Genomic DNA, 22654 nt, shown 5'->3' on the forward strand with positions numbered 1-22654 from the left:
CAGTGAATGTTGGAGCCTCTGTGCTAAGTGCTTTAGCGATTATTTCGTTTATTTTTATCATGACAAAGCTATGAGGTAGGTACTATTATTATTCCTAGTTCTACAGATGAGGTGCTCAGAGAGATTAAGACACTTCTCTAAAGTCTCAAAGCTAGTTAGTGGCGGAGTCTGCATCATCTGATCTCAAATCCTGTGTTCTCAACCATGATGCTGAGTGGCTGAGCGAACGAATGAATATTGACCAGAAGTAGCCTGTCCAGGTGAGGGGAAATGAGGGTAATGATGGGGCTTGAAACCAAATCCTATGAGGAAATAGCGGAGCAATTAGGGATGATCTGTTTAGCGTAGTAGGCCTCAAGCTCTTTTGATGGGTCAATACGATGTCTGAAGCTTGGATAACTCAGAGTGGCCAGGCGGATGGGGCAGGGGGCGGGCAAGTCTGGTCGGGTTCAAGCGGCGGTCAGGAGCTAGAACCAGAAGACAAAGCTAGGGAGGTCCGGTGGTGCGTGGTGGATGCAGTGTCTGAGAGCACAGTGGACAGAGAAGCTCAGAGGAGCCAGGCCCAGACTTGTCTTTATTGCCCCCTGGCCTCAGGGGTGTGGGTGGGAGGGTGAGTGCAGCTAAAGGTACAAGCCTGCGGCAGACATGAAGACAACGGGGAAGAAAGACACGAGAGCGTTCTCAAAGACCCCGAGACTTGGAGAAAGAGCTGGAACTGCCATGTGGTTTCAAAGCACCAGGAGGGGCTGGAAGTGACAGGAAACGGAGCTGGACCTGCTTACACTTGTGCTGCGGGGTCTGACTCCCCAGGCAGGAGGAATTAGCAGAGGTGACTTTCAGAAGAGAGAAAGCCACGTGCTTTGGATCAAGGCAGCAGCAACCCGGGTCACTGTCAATGTCCGCACAGAGCCTGACCTTGGGCTGAGCAGAGCGCTTTAAGTTCCAGGCATTTCTGGCAAAGGCTTGTTGATGCTTTTCTTCTCTCTGCAGAAAATGCCCCTGGGCACCTCCCTGCTGTTTCCCCAAAGGCTCCATGGCCTTGCTTGCTTCATATACACGGGTATTTATTTCTCTCATTAGATGAACGGAGTCTGATTCTTTTTCAGTCTACCTTGTGGGACCAGGATAATGTGAGGAGAAAGATAAAGCAAAGGAGAAATGACGAATAAGCTTAAGTGAGATGCAGCTCCTTGCACTGTATGCTCTGGGGTTGATTCTAACAGTGAGGATAAAATCAGAGAACTGGGCAAAACATCTATTTGAGGACACAGAGATCTAAGTGCAGTGACACCCCTAACCTCTACGCCATCTGGAGAACCCTCCACTTTGGTACAACAAATGCAGTATATATACTGGAAATTTAAAAAACAAGAAAGACTTAGAAGACTTGTCTGTACTTGCTGCCTCCAATTTTTCTCATCTCAATCACTTTTTAAAAAACAATTTATTATTATGGTATAATTTATATGCCCTAAAGTTAACCTACTTACAGTGTACAAGTCAATGGATTTTAGTCTATTTGTATAAGTGTGTGATCCATAACCTCATGTTGGAACATTTTTATCACCCCAAAAAGAACCCTTGTGCCCACCAGCAGTCATTCCTCATTTGCCTACACCTCCCCGCAGTCCTGGGCAAACATTAATCTTCTCTCTGTCTCTGTAGATTTGGCTCTTCTGGACACTTCGTATAAATGGAATCATGCAGTATGTGGCCTTTTGTGTCTGGCTTCCTTCATTCAGCATAATGTTCTTAAGGTTTGCCCATGTTGTAGAGTATATCAGTACTTCATTCCTTTTCATGCCTAAATAATATTCCATTGTGTAGCTATAACCACATTTTGTTCATCCATACATCAGCTGATGAACACATTATTTTCATTTTTGGCTGTTACAAATAGTGTTTCCATGACCATTTGAGTACAAGTTTTTGTGTGGACGTATGCTTTCATGTCTCTTGGGTGGATACCAAGGAGTGGAATTGCTGGGTCATAAGGTAACTCTATGTTTAACATCTTGAAAAACTGTCAAACTGTTTTCCAAAGAGCTGTACCATTTCACATTCCCATCAGTGATGTGTGAGAGCTCTGATTTCTTCACATCCTCACCAACAATCTTATTGTCTGTGTTTTAGATTCTAGCCATCCTACTAGGTGTGATGTATCTCATTTAGGTTTCGATTTGCATTACCCTAATGACTAATGATGTTGAGTATCTTTCCATGAACTTATTGGCCATTTGTATACCTTCCTTGGAGAATTAGACAATTCAAATCCTTTATTAATTTTTAAATTATTTGTCTTTTTATTTTTTACTTGTAGGGCTTCTTTATATATTCTGGATACAAAGCCTTTGTCAGTTATATGTTTTACAAATACATCTCGCTGTCTGTAGGTATTTCATTTTCTTTATGGTAGTCTTTGACGGAGAAAAAAATTTTAACTTTGATGAAGTCCAACTTATCTATCCTCTCTTTTACCATTTGTGCTTTTGGTGTCACATCTGAGAAACTGTTGTCTAACCCAAGGTCATAAAGATTTACACCTGAGTTTTCTAAGAGTTTTATAGTTTTAGTTCTTACATTTAGGTCTATGATTCACTTGAAGTTAATTTTTATGTAAGGTAGGGATCCAAATTCATTCTTTGCACATGGATATCCAGTTGTTCCAGAACCATTTGTTGAAAAGACTATTCTCACAAGAATTCTGTATATCTAAAACAGATCTAGAATTTTAAAAGTTATTTAAATATAGTCTATTCTTTCCCCCAACGAATTGTCTTGACCCCTTTGTCAAATCTCAACTGACTACAAATATTAGTTTATTTCTGGACTCTTAATTCTGTTCCACTGATCTAGATGTCTGTTCTTACACCAGCACCACACTGTTTTGATTACTGTAGCTTCATAAAAAGTTTGGAAATTCAGAAGTATGAGTCTACCAACTTTATTCTTTTTCACAGTTATTTTGACTATTCTGGATCCCTTGCATTTCCATATGATTTTCAGGATTATCTTTTCAATTTCTGCAAAAAATCCAGCTAGGATTTTGATGGAGATTGTGTTCTACCTATAGATCAACTTGGGGAGTATTTTCCCAAATTTATTAGCTATATGAGTTTAATGTTACTTAGCCTATACCAGCCTCCTTTTCTAGTCTGAAAAAAAAAAAAAAAAACCCCAAACCAAAAAACAACACCACCTCATGGGTTTGTAATGCAGATTAAATAAGATAGTGCTTATGTAACCCTATTAAGTCCATGACCCACCTGGGCCAGTGTCAGGATGATGTTATAGTCTGAGAAATCCAGCCCAGTCACCAAAAAGTAACTTCAAGTTAACTTATATTCAATACTTGCATTTCTCAAACATCATACAGAGGCCCTTGCAATTCTTCTTAACAGCCTTTTCCCCCTCATATCCAAGCCCTTTATACCCCACAGCATTAGCTTCCCCTTCTTTCTCCCAAGCTCCCTACAAAGCTTTTTCTCCAGCCCTAACCAGTGTTCTTCCAGTCCCTCTACCTCTGTCCAGTTCCTCTTCTTCTGATGGGGCAGGAAAACAAACTGAACAGGCAAAGCCAGAACTCTTCTTAGTGAGCAGGAAGAAAGGAAAATCAGGGAGAACTCAAGCTTAATTTTTGTGCCATCACTTATATAAAGTGTTTAGTGCAATGTCTGATGTATAAGAAGGGCTCAATAAAGGTTAATGGTATGGGGTTTAGATCAGGACCTCTGAGAATCAAGCCTGGAGGCTACTGCTCAGTGGCCCATCCTCACTCATTTAGGTGAATTTGGGATTTTTGCTCTTTTTTCTTCCTCCTCAAAGAATCAGGCCCTAGAAAAATGTAAAAAGTTCATCTTTGAGGCTCCCTGAGTCATGTTTGGGGGCCATATCTCTATTTCTTCCCTTACCCAGCACCAGGACCCTATGTTTCCTCCTCTTCTCCCATGAAAACTTCTGGTACAATGCTTTTAAAACTGGAAGTCGAGACCCACTGTCTATTGTGTCAGAACGAGCATTGGTTTCCAGTGACAGAATAAAAGAAAACAGAATAGAAAATTTCCAAGTGCATTACACGTAAGACTTCTGTTTCAGTTTTACAACGTGTGTGAGCTGGGTCTCTCTGCGAAACCTATTTCTTACTGTGGTTCAGGGTTTCTACAAAGTTTAAAAATCAGTGTTGGAGTAGATTTCTTTTTTAATTAATTAATTAAGTAATTTTTGGCTGCATTGGGTCTTCGTTGCTGTGCACGGGCTTTCCCTAGTTGCGGGGAGCAGGGGCTACTCTTTGTTGTGGTGCGCGGGCTTCTCATGGTGGTGGCTTCTCTTGCTGTGGAGCATGGGCTCTAGGTGCGCGGGCTTCAGTAGTTGTGGCACGTGGGCTTAGTTGCTCCGTGGCATGTGGGATCTTCCCGGACCAGGGCTCGAACCCGTGTCCCCTGAATTGGCAGGCGGATTCTTAACCACTGCGCCACCAGGGAAGTCCCCTGGAATAGATTTTTCACTTTCATTAAGGTGTTTAAATATCTCATAAGAGCGTAAAGTAACACCCCTCCAAGTGGCCTGTTCATTTTGATGGGGATTGAAACCTTATGTCCTGTCAGTAGTAAAAGATTTGGGGACATTGAGGCCTTTTCCTGTCATTTATAACACTTTGATGGAGGAATATCTTCTGTAACCTGTTTGGACCTACCTTCACCCAGTTCCCTCCCCCCATCCTCCATCCCCACCAGGCTGTCTCTTAGCTATCACCTCTTCTCACTCCCACAGTATCTGCAAATCCACACCCTGAACTTGCATGGTGGTTTCTATTTTTCAGAACTCTTTCACCTACTCCATCTCATTTGATTCTCACCACTATTCCATGAAGTCGACAGGTCAGATTCAAATCCATGCTTGACCATTTAACTCAGTATTTAACCTTAAGTAAGTAACTTCTCAGCCTACCTCCTCAGCTCTCTTATATATAACCAGAAAGGTTAAGAGACTTGGCCAACATCACACAGCCTGGAAGTGGCAGGACCAGGAAGAGAACTAGATCTTTCACCTTTTAGCCTCGTTGTTCCACAGACTCTCCTCATGGAGAGGCACAGCTTCTTTTTTGTGGTATGATTCATCTAACTGCCTTACAAAGAATGTTGAAAAAGTAAAGAACATTTTGCACTCTTCCACCATATCTAAAACAACGACTTTTATGGCTCACATCACAAGACAAATAGCTCTTCATGCCTCGTGGTTAAGGGTTATCACTCTCAACATCAAAGGCTATTTATTAAAGGCTGGGGCGTTGGGAACCGACAGCAAAGTCCAAGGAGGAGGGGCAAACAAGTTCCCCCAGGCTCTGTTTTGGCCTCCGTATTGCAGAGTGCTCCCCCTAGTGGCTCTGGAGGAAAACAGCTTCTGGAAAGCACATTTCTAGATTCCATCCATGTTGATGCCATCAGGGAATGCTGGTGCTTCAAGGGAGCATGGAGAGCACTTGGTTCAAGGTCTCCCGTCACTGATGAGAAATTGAGGACTAGAGCAGTGATTCTCATCCAGGGTCATTCTGCCCCCAGGGGACATTTGGCAACGTCTGTAGACATTTTTGGCTGATTTTTGGTTGGGGCTGGGGGGATGTTACTGTCAGGGATACGTAGAAGCCAGGGATGCTGCTAAACACCCTACAATATGCAGGACAGCTCCCCCATACCCCCAATAAAGAATTATCCAGGGGCTTCCCTGGCGGCGCAGTGGTTGAGAGTCCGCCTGCCGATGCAGGGGCACGGGTTCGTGCCCCGGTCCGGGAAGATCCCACATGCCGCGGAGCGGCTGGGCCCGTGAGCCATGGCCGCTGAGCCTGCGCGTCCGGAGCCTGTGCTCCGCAACGGGAGAGGCCACAACAGTGAGAGGCCCGCGTACCGCAAAATAAATAAATAAAAAAAAAAAAAAAAAAAAAGAATTATCCAGCCCCAAATGTCAATAGTGCTGAGGTGGATTAGAGAAATGGTGTGACCCTCCCAAGAACTTGCATTTTTTCCTCCCCCCACCCACCGCCCCGCCCCAGCTGTATTGAGATATAATTGACACATAAACAAAGACTTGCAGCTTATTCACAGCTTTTGACAGCTCAGGCCAAGTGCTCTCATTCATTCCTTTTAAAGCGTTTTTATTAGAATTGAGAAAAATTCAAAAGCAATACATGCTTATAATTAAAAGCAAATGTAATAAAAGATTTTCCATCACTGCACATAATCAATGTTAACATCCTTAGTGGTTTATTAGGTGGGACTATATTAAAATGCCAACTTTAGATTATTTTTGACTTACAAAAATGGCAATGTCCTGTGGTAATACTTAAGATATTCATGGGACTTCCCTGGCAGTCCAGTGGTTAAGACTCCATGCCTCCAGGGGCACAGGGGGCACTGCAGGGGGCACAGGTTCGATCCCTGGTCAGGGAACTAAGATCCCGCATGCTGAGAGGCCAAAATAAATAAATAAATAAAAGCTCTTTTAAAAAATCATATTTAAAAAAATGATAGTCATCCACTTCTCCATGTGCTTACCACAACAAACTTCAATCCATATACGGAGGGTTCTTTTAACTTTGCTTGTTGTACAAAAGCTGGAATTGACAACAACTTGCTTTTTTTTTTTTAATTTAGTAAATTGTGAATCTCTCTTCAGAGCCTTCAGATAAGGATCTCCTCTATGTTTCCAGAAGTGGGGATGCTCGCTACTGTGGGCTCCAAGGAGATTAGATGGCCTATAAAAGGGCATTTAATGACACTGCGTCACGTGGTGTGTGTCTTTACTATCTCTCTGACACTTGAGAGTTCACTGTTTTGTAGAGAGCTGGGCTCAGCATTAAGATCTTCTGTAGGCCATGCTATCTAACTAGAAATGAATGACATCCTTTTGTTGTTGTCGTATTAATTATTATAGATACTTTCTAGTTACAGCAAGTAATATTGGTTTTCTATTGACTATGGTGCTATAAAAACTTCATTTCATAACAAATTCCCACGTACTGGTCAATTTTATGTGTCAGTTTCACCGGATCACAGGGTGCCCAGATATCTGGCTAAACATTATTTCTGGGTGTGTCTGTGAGAATGTTTCTGGATGAAATTAGCATTAGCATTTGAATTGGTAGACTGAGTAAAGCAGATGGCCTTCCCCAGTGTGGGTGAGCATCAGACAATCTGTTGAGGGCCTGAATAGTACACAAAGGCAGAGGCAGGGAGAATCTGGCCTCTCTCTGACTTTCTGCTTGAGCTGGGTCATCGATATTCTCCTGCCCTTGGACTGAGACCTATACTGTGGGCTTTCCTAGTTCTCAGGACTATACCACTGGCTTTCCTGGGGCTACACCTTGCAGATGGTGGAACATGGGACTTCTCAGCCCCCATAATTCTGTGACCAATTCCTTATAATAAATTCTCTCTCTCTGTGTGTCTCTCTATCATATATATATATGATAATATAACTCCTTTCAAGTTTGGGAAACAGTGATCTAACTCTTGGCATGGCCAATCATATGTTGCTCACTCATTCTGATAGACAAAGAGGTTTTTCTTCCAGATATTTTTGTTCATTTGTTTGTTTTGCCATTAGAGTAACGCTGAAATAAATATCCTTGCACTTATACTTTCATATTTTATTCCTACGGAATAGATTGTCCAAAGTGAGATTGTTGACCCAATTTTTTTGTGTGTATTTTTAATTTTATAGATATTTCCAGATGGTTTTCAAAAAAGCTGAAGCAAGTCGTACTCCTACCAGCAGTACATGAGACTGAACATTCTCTCACATCTTTGCCATCACTGTGTATTATCACTCTTTTTAAGTTTTACCAATCTGATGGGTAAAAATTGGCATCTTGCTTTTGTTTTAATTTGCATTTCCCTGACTCTAAGTATAGTGGTTAAAAGCAGAGTCTGAAGCCCAAATATTGACACTTAATGGCTGTATTCCCTTAATCAAGAGTCTTAAGATACTTTTCACATCTGTCAAATGGAGATAATCGAGGTACCCCCTTACAGGGTTGCTATGAGGATTACATGAGTAAATATATGTAAAGCTCTCTGAAAAGTGTCTGGCTTATAATGAGCACTGTATAGGGGTTAGTATTATGGGTGAGTTTGAATAACTTATAGTAAGTTTATTGACCATTTGTATGTCTCTTTTGTGAATTGCCTTTCCATATGCTTTGCCTATTTTTCTATTGATTTGTTTGTCATTTTCTTATCAATTTGTAGGTGCTCTTTGATACCTAATATAGGTATCTTTAGGCACATATTAGCTGTGTGTTGCAAATACGCACTTTTCTCTATCATTGGTCCTTTTTTTTTTTTTTTTGCGGTACGCAGGCCTCTCACTGTTGTGGCCTCTCCCGTTCCGGAGCACAGGCTCTGGACGCGCAGGCTCAGCGGCCATGGCTCACGGGCCCAGCCGCTCTGCGGCATGTGGGATCTTCCCGGACCGGGGCACGAACCCGTGTCCCCTGCATCGGCAGGCAGACTCTCAACCACTGTGCCACCAGGGAAGCCCTATCATTGGTCTTTTGACTTTGTGTGTTGTATATATTTACATATACAACACATTTAAATCTGTATGTAGTCAAACACTTTCCTTTATGGCTTCTGTGTTTCATGTCTTGCCTAAGATCCCTTTTGCTTTTAATGTTAAACAAATGTACTCCTAATTTGGAAATATATTTTTAATTATTTATTTTACTCCACTATTTAAATCTCCATGATCATGACCTATGGTAGTGAGAACAAAACCCACAAATTAGCGTCTCAATAAGTTATCTTGTTATCCACAGGAATCTTCCCATCTTTAAAAACACTTTTCATTTGATCCTGTTCTCCTGCTTTCTCTTTAAAAGGTCCCATTCTTTTTTGCCATTTATCTCCTGTCTTCTCAAAACTCTAATTTACTATCTTCCTCTTTCCTGTTACTGGAAGATAGTAATTAAAGGTTACCAGTAACCAACTACTAACCAATTCCATCACCTTTTTCTTGGTTTGATCCTTCTTGCCCTCACTGTGGCATTTGACCCTACTGGTCACTCCCATCTCCACTCTCCTTTGTTGGACTAAAGATGCTGGTCTATCCTGACTCTTCTTTGGCCCTTATAGCAAACATCATTGTTTGCCTACCCAAGAGCACCTCCATCTCCCTTCCTTCTTGCTGGCAGAGACCACCACCCATCACAGAAGATGATAATGTCACATAGGCACATCTTCAGCCTACCTAAGCTAAGGCACAGCTATATGCTGTGGTCTTGACCAGTGGTCCATGAGGGAAAGTCTTTTGGGTGGGCTACAGGGAAAAAGTTTGCTCTCTTATAAAACAAAGATGCATATTTTATAAGCAACTATATGAAGAGGTGACACCTTAAAGAGCAACAAGGCATCTTGCAACAATGAGGAGAAAAGTCAGAGCACAAAAGCCACTACACTAAGATGATAGAGAGAAAGATGGAAGAATGTGGGTCCTTGGCAACACTGGTAAGCCATGGATCAAATCTAGAAACTCCCATCTCCAGATTTCCTGTGAGTAAGATAATATGTCCCTGTTACTTAAGCCATTTATAGTTCAGTGTCTTCTTACTTGCAGCCCAAAGCTTCCTTACTGAGCACTCACATGACCCCATAACAGCTACTTACTTTTATGGTCTCATAATGACTCTCCTTGGCCTTCCAGCCCTCTTCTACCATCCTGCATCTAGAACATTCTCTCTAGAGCCACTTTGATTGGAGAATTCTGTTGCTTACACCATCACTGGTAATATTATACCAAGCAAAAGAAGCTAGTTACAGAAGACCCCATATTATATGACTCCTTTCATATGAAATGTCCAGAACAGGGAAATCTATAGGGACAGAAAATAGATTAGTAGTTTCTTAGGTCTAGGATGGGAATGGAGGGTTAGGGGGCGACAGACAAAGGGTATAAGATTTCTTTCTGAGGTGATGAAAATGTTCTAAAATTGACTGTGATGATGGTTGTACATATTTGTGAATACACTAAAAAACATTGAACTGTATACTTTAAGTGGGTAAAGTGTATGGTATATGAATTATATCTCAGTAAAGCTATTTTAAAAAATAAAACCTTCAGTGGTCATCCATTACCTAGAGAATAAAGCATGAATTCATTACCTTGGTATTCAAGGCTTACCATCCTCCAGCCTCAAACTACCATCTAACTTAATCCTTTGCTACTTCCCTATAAGGCAGACAATCAAACAGATCATGAGTAGTTCCAGAAATACAACCCATGCTTTTCTGCTTCTCTGCCTTTGCTGCTATGTTCTCTTGGCCTAGAGGCCTAGAACCTCTCCCACCACCTTGGTCTCTCAAAATTTAACTTGCCTTCAAGGTCCAGTTCAAATGTTCTCCCTCATCTTCCCAGGCAGAATTGTCCCTTGCTCCTCTGAATTCACAGAATTCAACATACTTCATGTTTATCTGTCCCTTTTACAGGCTTATGGACACACAACTTCATTGACTGTATTAGCTCCACAGTTTCCAAATCAAAATTTGGGTGGTAACAGTGTGTCAGGAAGAAAGAATATTGCAAATCAAGACCATTTCAGAGAGTTTAAGTTATGCGGTTGCCTTAATAGTCTTCCCACGAGAGCGGGCCATCTCTGTCAGACATAGACTAGTGCTATGTATCCTTTCCTCCCTTGCAGAGTGTTCACCACTGTCTCTCAGGTGGATGAAAGAGCTTCGTTTCCCTTTTTCTCCAGGATGCATGGAAAAATGGGCTTAGGTGCTTTTAATGAATGGTCTGTGTTAATGAATGGTCTGGTGGTTAATGAACCCCTGTGTTATATGCCACATAAGTAAAAGCTAGGTTGATTATACACACATTTTTAAAGACTATAAAAGCCTTTAAAAAAATAAAAGAGAATATTTTTTATAATCCTATGGTGGAGGAGACCTTCCTAAATAAATCACAAAATCCCAGGTGCCATGAAGAAAGTCAGTGATGGGGGCTTCCCTGGTGGTCCAGCGGTAAAGAATCCACCTTACAATGCGGGGGACAAGGGCTCGATCCCTGGTCAGGGAAGTAAGATCCCACATGCTGCAGGGCAGCTAAGCCCGTGTGCCACAACTACTGAGCTCGCGTGCCTCAACTAGAGCCGGCGTGCCACAAACTACAGAGCCCACGCACTCTGGAGCCCGCATGCCACAACTACAGAGCCCACGTGCCCTGGAGCCTGCGGGCCACAATTAGAGAGAAGCTCACATGCCGCAACGAAAGATCCGGCATGCCTCCACGAAGATCCTGCATGCCGCGTCTAAGACCCGACGCAGTCAAAATAAATAAAATAAATAAATAATAAATAAATATGGGGGGGAAAAAAGTCAGTGAAAGGATTTCTCTCCATAAAAACCTAAGCCTTCAGGATGGCAAAATATACCATAAACAAAGTTAAAGGACAAATGACAGACTCTGAGAAGATATTTTCAAGAGTTATAATAATTAAAAGATGAATATCAGTACTAATTAAAAAACAACACATTAAAAAGGGCAAAGAATATGAACAAGTGATTCATAGAAAAAACAGAAATGACAGTGTGTGAAAGATGCTCAACATCGTTAGCATCAGGGAAATGGACACAATGCAATGAAGGTCTTTTGCTTGTCAGATGGACCACCATGGAAAAGACTGAGACTATCCATAACTGTCAAGCATATGGGGAAAAGATCAAACATATAGTAGTGTTGCATATATATTTTAATATGTATATTTTGTGTGTGTGTGTGTGTGGTACGCGGGCCTCTCACTGTTGTGGCCTCTCCCGTTGCGGAGCACAGGCTCCGGATGTGCAGGCTCAGCGGCCATGGCTCACGGGCGCAGCCGCTCCGCGGCATGTGGGATCTTCCCGGACCGGGGCACGAACCCGCGTCCCCTGCATCGGCAGGCGGACTCTCAACCACTGCGCCACCAGGGAAGCCCCTAATATGTATAATTTTTAAAGAGCAATTTCGTAGGAGCTAATTATTTTCCGCCACGAACAGGTATTACATTCATAATTCCCAAATCAACTTTTAAAAAACCATTCTTGATGGTTAACGAAGGAAATCTCAAATCCTTCCTATCCCAATTTCCCCATTCTAAGAGGCTTATACTGAGTACGCTTTTTCCTTTCTCCCTTTCTTTCTTTCTTTCTGCGTTGGGTCTCTGTTGCTGTGTGCGGGCTTCCTCTAGTTGTGGCGAGGGGGGGCTACTCTTCGTTGTGGTGCACGGGCTTCTCATTGCGGTGGCTTCTCTTGTTGCGGAGCACGGGCTCTAGGAGCATGGGCTTCAGTAGCTGTGGCTCGAAGGCTCTAGAGCGCAGGCTCAGTAGTTGTGGCTCATGGGTTTAGCTGCTCCGCGGCATGTGGGATCTTCCTGGACCAGGGCTCGAACCCGTGTCTCCTGCATTGGCAGGCGGATTCTTAACTGCTGCGCCACCAGGGAAGCCCCTAAGTACACTTTTAAAGATAATTTTCAGGTTGCTTACAATACTGAATAAGGAACCCTGGCAGGATTAATCGTTTTGAAAAGCCCTACTCTATTTCTTTAAGTGAGAATTTAATTTTAAAATTCTCCTTTGTTTGCCTGAACTGATATTAGCCATATTACCTGGCTTCTTCTTAATATGGTGCATAACCAACTGACTGACTCTGTGGGGAGGGGCAAGGGTGGGGGAGGGACCGGGGAAGAGAGGGAAGAGAGGATGGGGTAGCTACTGTGTCCCAATTTCCTTCTGCCTGGCTTCCCTTGACCAAGGGTCAGTTGTATGGATGCTTTTCATTTCCCTGCTGTTGGTTTCCCTGCTTTAATATAAGGTTGGGTCTCAGTAAAGAGGTTTATAATCTTTACGGTCCACCCAGTACGCCGACTTTTCCTGAGCCTGATATATTCCTTTATCCCACTGTCCTTCCTAAATAGGGCCCTATCAGTCCTGTAACACATTTGATGAGCTAGAAAAGGGTGTCCCCTCAGGCACAGCCCCCTGCCAGGCTGCAGGGCTCTGTGAGTGGAGCACAGGGGGTCTTCAGGCCCTCCTGATCCCCGGGCCACTATGCTAGCAGCCCTTTTCCTCACACCAGCCCTAGACCAACGGCTGCACAGGAAATCTTTGCAAATTGCCGTTTCCTCATTTCGAATGGTCACAGGACACAGTGGCACCTGCTACAGTTAATGCTGCAGACACTGGCTTGGGTTTCTTTCCTGGCTGCTCCTGCTAAGCTGCCCTTTGAGATTTCATCAGGAGTCCAAATGTCCTGCGTTAATGCTTTTAGCCACTTCACCGCTCCCCCCAGCACACACACAAACACACCCCCCACAGGCTCAGTGTTCACCCATGAAACAGAGAGTGACGGAGAAGTCAATCGGTGTCTTATCCTTTTTACTGTTGTGCCCTTATCAGTAAAAAAGAATGATAAGGTAATTTTCATCCCAGCCTTCGGTTTTAAGTTCTGGGCTTGTCTTCCTCAGGGGAAAAGAAATAGTCCTTTGTGCTTCGGAGTCTTAAACAGAGATATTTCTAGGTCCCAGGTGAAGGTCCTTCACTCAGATCTCCGGTTGGAAACCAGTCATATTAAGAAGAATTTTTCAGGATGGCGGAAACAGTTGCTGTTTTGAAAGGAGGGATATTTGGCCCAGGCTAATTGGTGGCTTCCCTGAGATGGAGAATTGTGTGTGTGTGTGTGTGTGTGTGTGTGTGTGTGTGTGTGTGTGTGCGCGTGTGCATGTGTAGAGGTAGTGGGTGCAGGTTTCCAGGGTGGCAGGAGGGTCTGTGTCCCACCATCCCTGCAGGAACTCAGGTGAGAGGCTACCTGAAAGCCAGCGGGGGCTGGACACCACACACTCCTGCTTTGAGAACCTGGATGGGGGTTTCCATGGATACCTGTAGCCAGTGGCAAGAGGAACATAGCAACAAGAAGCCTCTCCATGGTCCTCCAAGCCAGAAAAGGCCAGCACATGGGGTTGCAGAAGAAGCAGTGGTAACCATGGCGCCCTCCATGGCCTACGAATCAGGATATCCCCTCTTTCCCGGGCCTGTGAGAGTCTGGGAGCCAGGGACAGGGAGACCCAATAACCATGATATTGGACTCTTCCCCAACCTTGGTGAGTAAGAAATTTGAAGCCAAGTTTAATTTGATTTTAGAGAAATAGAAAAATGTAGCATCCTTTGCACCTGGGTATGGTGGAGCAATTCTTACCTGTCACCTGCATTTCTCTCTAAAATGTAATCTATGGAATTTCCCCTTGGAATGAGAGGGGCTCCTACATTTTGACCAGAGCTTCCTTAACTTCTTCCTCTGATCATAATCTTCACCTCTTAGAAATTCTCTCTTGTCTAAACAACATGCAGGGGACTTCCCTGGTGGTCCATTGGGTAAGACTCCACGCTCCCAATGCAGGGGGCCTGGGTTCTATCCCTGGTCGGGAACTAAAATCCCGCATGCTGCGCAGCGCGGTCAAAAAAAATAAAAAGAGAGTGAGACGAATCATGAAAATGGGGTCTGGAATTGGGGACACCAGCCTAGACCTAGATCTTGATGACACTAGTAACTCTCCCACTGCCCAGGAGGTACAGCTGGGGACAACTGGATGAACTGCAAGTCCCTACGCAAAGGGATTTAGTTCCTTTGAGTCAGAGTTTTACATTAACACTCACTGCACAAAAAGGCAATGTGGTATGCACTCTGCAGATACAGAGAAGTTAAAGATATGGTCCTTCCAGGAAGAAAGCACCAGCTCACTGGAGATATAAGACTATGGGCCATGAAATGCAGAATGGGGCCGAGGTGATAGGTAAAACACAGGGAGCCCAGGGAAGCCACAAAGACTGGATGAGTCAGGAAAGTCTCCCTGGAGGAGGCGTCCTGGGAGGAAACCCTTGTCCCATCCAGTTTCCTGATTTCAGTTGGCTGGAAGAGAGAGGTGAAAGGGAAGGAGAAGTTTCCAGGGACTTGAAAAAGGGACAGAGGTGAGAATGCTCACTGCTTGGTTGTGAGATAGATGGTGATGTTGGGAGTAACAGGGGAACACGGGAGTTCGATCTGGAGGGTGGGACCAGATCGTGGATGGCTTTCAATGCTGGGCAGCAGAGTTCAGACACGAGGTGGTTAAGTTTCCAGCACGAGAATTATATGATGAAAGCAGAGTTTAAGGTGGATTAGCAGGCAGCTCTCATGAGAGATGCCAAGTGTTAGAGGTTCTCTGGGTTAGTAACGATTTTTTTGTAATGATGCCCCTGGTATTCAAAAAAAAAAAAGTTGACTTTGAGACACAAGCATTGTGTGTGTTGTGCGTAGAACTTCTAAAGAGGTTTATTCCTTGATGTGACTTAATCCGTACTATTAGTAAAGGAGAGTAAAGGGATTGTTGATTTAGGAAATCAACAAGTCCAATCAGGAGGGTCTGGGTTGGAGAAACCTGAGGACTAGCCTAAGACCAAGTGCCCAAGTGTTAACTTCATAAGGTGGTCATGAGAAACTGCAGAAGTTGGCTGATGACCATGTTGTTCTGCAAGACCACACTTGAAGGAGGAATAAGGAGAGTGTCCCTGGAGAAAATTGCTGGAGTCCAGCACAGCTTCCGAGAAACCATCCCAGCTAAAGGTGAGTAAGTGGCACCTGGGAGCAACCTCACTGCACTGTCTGGTTTTGCATGTGACCTTGCTCATTCACTCATTCACTCAAATGCACTCCTTCATTCAGGTATTTATATGCACTAAGGCGCTATGGAAGGTGCAGACTCCAAGAATGAGACAGACATGCACAGGAATGATGGTAGCTCAGAGCCACTGTTCGCTCTTTCCTTCTTCCCCCTCTCCCTTCCTCACCATCCCTACCCACTGGAAAACTGAAATCGCTCTTGTATTGGTAGGTGATTGGTTCCCAGTTTTCTTCCATGAGTTCCAATGTCAACTCTTGCTTTCTGTCTAGTAACATAAGTGAAGACATTCAACAAGAAGTTTCTAGAATTCCTTCCTTCTCTGTTCCTTCTAAGGGGTGTGGGTTGGAGGAAGGGTCTTTGGTTTGTCTGAGCTGAGGTAAGGGATGCAAAATGGAACAGGCTGGAGAAGGGGGGATTCACCCTTGGGGGAACGGGGTCAGATCTCCCTGAAAGAAGAGAGGATTAGGGTTGAGTAAAAGAGGGAGAGGAAGGAGGGAGGAAGAGAAACAGTGAGGGTGATGGAGACAGAGAGCTTGGTGGGGAGAGGAAGAGAGAGAGCGTCTGAGTAGTCCTGGTGAGTGAGCAGAAGGGTGGGGGAAGGGACTGCTGTCTCTCTGGAGGAAGCTTTGCTGTGTTATGCTGTGTTGCGCTCCCACCGTGGCCTGCACTGGGCTACTTTTCAAGGCTCTTGGGTGGGGAGGAAGGTTTTACCATTGTTTGGGGGGTTTTGGGGGGCTGCAAATCAGTACTAAGACAGAAGGCAGCTTAGTCGTATTTGGGGTATTCCTGCTTCAATTATGTGGTCAAGTTTCCTCAGCGTTCTCTGTGCACGTTTGATGTCTGAGCCCATTGGCCTGTGGGCCTGTAATGATTACAGATACGACCTTTATGACGACAGCATGGCTTCAAGTTCTTCCCCAGGCCCCTCACACACCAATACTGTTGTTTCTGCCATTTTTTTTTATCCCTTCCCTCTGCTCAGTCTAGCCAGCCATCCCTTGATGAATGTTTCTTCCACTTCTGTTTCCTTCCTCATCTTTCTTTCAACTCGAAGCCCTTCCACTGACCTTCTCCTCATCTATATATCTTCACTCTGCAACATACTTTGAATCCTAGGATTCCATGAAATTTGGATTCTGAGAGGTCAAAAGATCACCTGGTTCTTTCATAGCCTATACACACCTCGCGGACAGAAATATAGACGTTTGTGTGTCCCCAGAAGCAGGCAAGGTGCTGGGATGATTCTCCTTCCCCAAGATGACCACATGGCTCCTCCCTCACTGCATTCCGGTCTTACAGGGAAAAGCAGCCCTCCTGCCCACTCCCCAGCTCATTTTCCTGCTTTATTTTGCTTTATCACCTGATATATTATACATTGGTTTATTAAATTGCTGAATATCTGTCTTCCCTGCTCCCCTAGAATGTAAGCTCTGTGAGGGCAAGGACCCCGTCTGTACCTCAGGCCTAGGAGTATACAAATTCCTGGTAGTTTCAGGTACACAGTCAATGTGGAACTGAATTAAAGAATTAGAAGTCTACTTCTTGAAATATGACCTCATAAAACGAGGCTTTCACTTTGTGTTGAAATCTTGAGCGACCTGAGGCTCAAACTGCATCTTCTCTTTCTTTTCCATGGAGATTTTGAAAACCCTCAAAAAGTATCAGCTTAACTCAGATAAAGATAGTACATGGTTAGATGAAGATTACACTTAATATTTTCAGTTTATGATATTGAATCTGAGAGAAACAAAAAGGGGAGATGGATGTTATTTATAATTTTTTCTAATTGTTTTGTTTTGTATATTGGACTTGGACTATGTATTTAAATTGGCCTTTGGAATGAAAGTATGTCATATGCCTTTTTTTAAAAAAGTGTGACTCATTTGTCAGAAGAATTCATGAAACATGTAAGTGTAAATATAAAGCAAAGACTTTATACTTATAAAGGATAAGTGTAAGGCAAGCAACTGGTTAATCGCCCCCCCCCCCAAGTCAAACGGCAGTGAGGTCAGCTCTGCAGGAACCCCCAGCGTCCCCTTCCTGAGTCCTGGGCACAGCTCTCTCCCTGACCCAAAGGTAACACAATTCTGACTTGTGTGATCATCTTTCACCGGCTTTTCTTTATAGTTTTGCAACCCATGTCTTATAATTTTTAAAGCTTTGTCCAAATAATCATGCACATTGTTAAGAAAAAAATAAAAGCCATGGCTTTCTGTCTTTCCCAGTCCCACTCTGCAGAGGCAACCACTTCTTACCTTCCAAGACATTTCTTCTGGTAGACATCTCCATATCTTTTAACAATATGCTTATGTTGCTATTGCATGATGTACCCATTTTAAGAGGGTGAGAGTAGAGGAGAGAAGTGAGCTTACCAACAGAACAAAAATTTGAATTATATCTGACCTGTCATTAGCAACACTGGATGCTAAAAGACATTGGAGCAATTTTTCAACATTCCCAGAAAAAATATTTCAACGTAAAAATCTCCTCCTAGCCAAGGTATCAATTAAATGTGAAAATTGAATACAAGGTGGAAGAAAATTGATTGCCTACACATCCTTTCTAAAGAAGTTACCTGAGGACCTGCTTCAGTAAACCAAGGGAGTAAGACCATAAAGAACAAGATGTGGGGTCCAGGAAGCAATTGAATCCAGGGAAGATACCAAGTGATTCTGGTGTAGGAGACTGGAGAGCAAACTGTCCAAATAGGAGTGTCTCAGGAGCAAAGAAGGGGATTTGAAAGAATGCCTGATCAGGTAAGGAGATTAGGTAGACTTGAGAATTAAATAATGGCAAAGATTCTCACAAAGGCAAATACAAACTCCAGGGAGGGAAAAAACCAAAAAGCTATACAGGAAAAGACATATAATCAGAGAGATTACTAGCCCAATGGCACACAATATTTTCATGGTCACAGTAATGTAGACCCTGTTACTCATTTTCAACTTCTAGACTATTGAGAGAGCATGAAAGACTTAGTTTTGGTCTCAGAACAGATTATAAACATCATAGAGGACCTCTTCTACAACCTCGATGTGTAAAATTTATGATTATATGTCTAGAAGTCTCATGCCCTTCACCTCTGGGAAACATCTTATATTTCACATTATCTAATTTTTCTTTCTGTAATTTCTGTAGGTCAGATGTAGGACATCCTGGATTAGCCTCTAAGACTTTTTTCTCTTACGATTTCGATCCCTTTGTCCTTTCTCTGGGAGATTTCTTTGAATTTATATTCTAATGCTTCTGTTGAATTTTTTAATATAAATGTGGTTTTTAATTTGAAGGGGCTATTTACACTTCTCTGATTATTTCTTTTTCATTCATGGTGTTCTGTTCTTTTACGATGAAATATCTTTTCAGATTCCTCTGAGGACACTAATTAGAGGTTTTTTTCTTCCTTTGTGTTTTGTGTCTTTACTCTTTCCTCTGGATCACTCCTGTGTTTATTTCCATCTAGCTTTCATGTTGTGACCTCTCTTCACAACATCCTCAGTTGTCTTTACTTCAGAATGAGGCAATAAGATGCTCATTGGTACTTTTTTTTTGCACATGGATGGGGCTTATTAGTTGTGCGTTTGCATTGTGGTGATCTAGCTCTGCCAGTTACTTGCTGTGCGACCTTAGGCAAGTTATCTAACCACTCTGTTCTTCAGTTTATCCTAGAGTTGTTGTGAACATTAAATGAATTAATATGTAATGTATTCATTACACTGTTATATAATTATTTACTGCTTCTATTACTTTTACTATAATTACCTGGCAAAGACCCAGCTAGGGAACTCCTAAATCCCAGCATGTCAGGGTCTTATCTCTGGGGCCATTACATTTTGTAGAGAGAAGAACAAGGTTGTTGTTTTTTATTGGAAGGGGGGATATGTCAGGGGCAGCCTATCTGGCTGCCAAGTGGGGTGAGAGGCCAACTGCTCCTTTGTGCCATTTTATCAGTCACCATAGTTTCAGCCCCATCACTCTTACAGCTGCTGTTTAAGAATTGCCTAGTATCCCAGGTTCTGTCTTGCAAAAGATTTCCTTCTCTGTTCTATCTGCCTTCAAATTCCCACTCACATAAGTTTAGCTTCCCCTATTCTCTTTCTTCTGCCATCACTCCTCTATAAACTATCTACCCTCCAGAAATTCTTTGAAATCTCTTATCTGCTGAGAGTCCCTTTGCCATTACTGAGTACTTATCACTATTTTAAATGTCATTATTATCATTTTAGTGGGGGTTTTGGTGAGGATAAAATCAAGCATGCTTCATCTGCCATCTTTAATCAGACATCCATACTCGCTCTTGATAGATACAGTGCCAGTTTCTGTGTTTGAAATCCTGGCTCTTTTACATGCGTTTCTTTCACTTGTAGGGTCCTTTAAACTTGGGCAAGGGACTTCCCTGGTGGCGCAGTGGTTAAGAATCCATCTGCCAATGCAGGGGACAAGGGCTCAAGCTCTGGTCCGGGAAGGTCCCACATGCCGCCGAGCAACTAAGCCCGTGCACCACAACTACTGGGCCTGCACTCTAGAGCCTGCGAGCCACAGCTACTGAGCCTGCATGCCATAACTGCTGAAGCCCGCACGCCTAGAGCCCGTGCTCCGCAACAAGAGAAGCCACTGCAACGAGAAGCCCCGTGCACTGCAACGGAGAGTAGCCCCTGCTTGCTGCAACTAGAGAAAGCCTGTGCACAGCAATGAAGACCCAACACAGCCAGAAATAGAATATAAATAAATAAATTTATAAAAACCAACCAAACAAAAAAAACTTGGGCAGGAGGCAGAAGGGAGGGAAGACAGGAAGTGGTAGCCAAAGTGACTTGCTATAGTTGAAGGCTCTTAGAAGGTAGTCTACTAATGCGTTCCCCTCCTGGAATGATACAGTCGATCTGAATTTGCAGTCAGCAGCAGAGAGGGTTTTAGGCAAAGGTTCAGGAAAGATATTGCAAGTAGTGATAAACGTAAATCACTTAGGGAGGGAGATATAAATTACTTCCCAGTTTCAATGTAGTTATTATGAGTATTTCTTTTACTGTGACTACTACCAGATCATTCCTCTGTGATATTATTGCTGGAAGTCAGTATGTACATTAGCTCAAGAATGAATGTGAGCTATTTTTGCAAAATACAAAATAGTGGTAGTTCTATTTTGAAAAACAATCATTCGTGGGCTCGTGATGCACTATTTCCATTACATTTATCCTATGAATGTACTGAGTAAAATTAGGCCACTGCTTTGAAGCTCAAGATGGTAGAATTCACAACCACTTATTTACTTAAGCATTTTAAAATGCTTATTACTGGCAAATGCTTATTACTGGCAATAATAACTTCAATAGATTCTGAACTGCTCTTCAAACAAATAATTACAGATAATAATACATTGGTAACCACAACCCTAATTAAAGAATTTGCTAGTGGCTAACTTACGTTAAAGAAAAATACTTTTTTTTAATTGAAGTATAGTTGATTTACAATGTTGTGTTAAAAATACCTTTTAACCATGACATATGTTATCAGTCACGGTCTACCCAGAACAACAGAAATTACCACACATATTTATAACAGAGGGAATTTAATGCAGGTAATTGGTTACACAGTTGATGGACAATCTGAGAAGTTTAGATTAGTGACCGTGGAAGTCACTGCCAAGCTTGGGCCAGAGGGAAAATCAGAGGAGGTGTTGTTACCAGAGCCCAGCGACTGGGGTCACTGATGTCGGCTGGAAGCACAGCTAGCCCTCCTGGCCGGAGCTGGAGCCTTGCTACAGCTACTGTCAGAAATGTCATAGAAGGGCCAGAGGCTTCCTGGGAGAGAAACACCCTGGCCTTTCCCTTCCCCCGGCCCAGTGTTTCTCATTGGCTGAGCCCAGCTGGAACACAGGTGACCTGGCAGCCTGGAAAAGCCGCAGTGTCCAGTCCCCCTGAGACACAGAGCAGAGCAAGGGAAGGTAAGGAATGGATCTGAAACCAATGGGCCCATGACGCGAGCAACATGTACATAGCATTATACATAGTATGGACATTCTTTAGGTTAAATATATGTGTCTGTGTATAATATGAATATATATGTGTATATCTCTGCAGCTCTGTTTGCACTCAGATTAAATTGGAGCCATAGTCTTGGCCAGTCGAGCCAGAGTTATCTTAATGGATTAAGATCAGGTTCAAATGGGCCATAAACTATTGCTAATATAATAACTATTGCCAATTAATTGACACTTTTATTTTTTAAATCAGAAAACATATCAACCAGCCTTTGGACATGGAAACAATTTCTTTCCTCTCGTTTTATCTCTAATCCTAATTCTAGGAGCATATAATCTAAGATGCACAACTACAATTTCCATGATGGCATAAATGCCCACCCACACAGAATGCACACACCGTATGACTTCTAAACCAGCACCACCAAGTTTAAGATTCTTGGGGCTTCCCTGGTGGCGCAATGGTTAAGAATCCACCTGTCAATGCAGGGGACACGGGCTCGATCCCTGGTCCGGGAAGATCCCACATGCCACAGAGCAACTAAGCCTGTGCACAACTACTGAGCTTGCACTCTAGAACCCGTGAGCCACAACTACTGAGCCCGCGTGCCACAACTACTGAAGCCCATGTGCCTACAGCCCATGCTCCGCAACAAGAGAAGCCACTGCACTGTGAAGCCCGTGCGCCCCAACGAAGAGGGGCCCCTGCTCGCTGCAACTAGAAAAATCCCACGCTCAGCAACAAAGACCCAACACAGCCAAAAATAAATAAATAAATAAATAAATAAATTTTTTTAAAAAAGCTTCTTCGGTAAATGTCATGAGACTATGAAAGAATAATATTCTGAAACCCAGGCTTTGCAACAAAAATGAAGGATAATTCTTTGATTCTTCCTTTATAAAAGCTAGTAGTGGAAGTGCTGAGCTGGATGTTTTCCCACACTAGTTTCCTCCTGGCAGACAGCAAAATAAAACATTCACAGTAGACAGTGCCT

Source organism: Tursiops truncatus, chromosome 4, assembly GCF_011762595.2.
Source record: "Tursiops truncatus isolate mTurTru1 chromosome 4, mTurTru1.mat.Y, whole genome shotgun sequence".
In the NCBI taxonomy this organism is placed as follows: Eukaryota; Metazoa; Chordata; class Mammalia; order Artiodactyla; family Delphinidae; genus Tursiops; species Tursiops truncatus.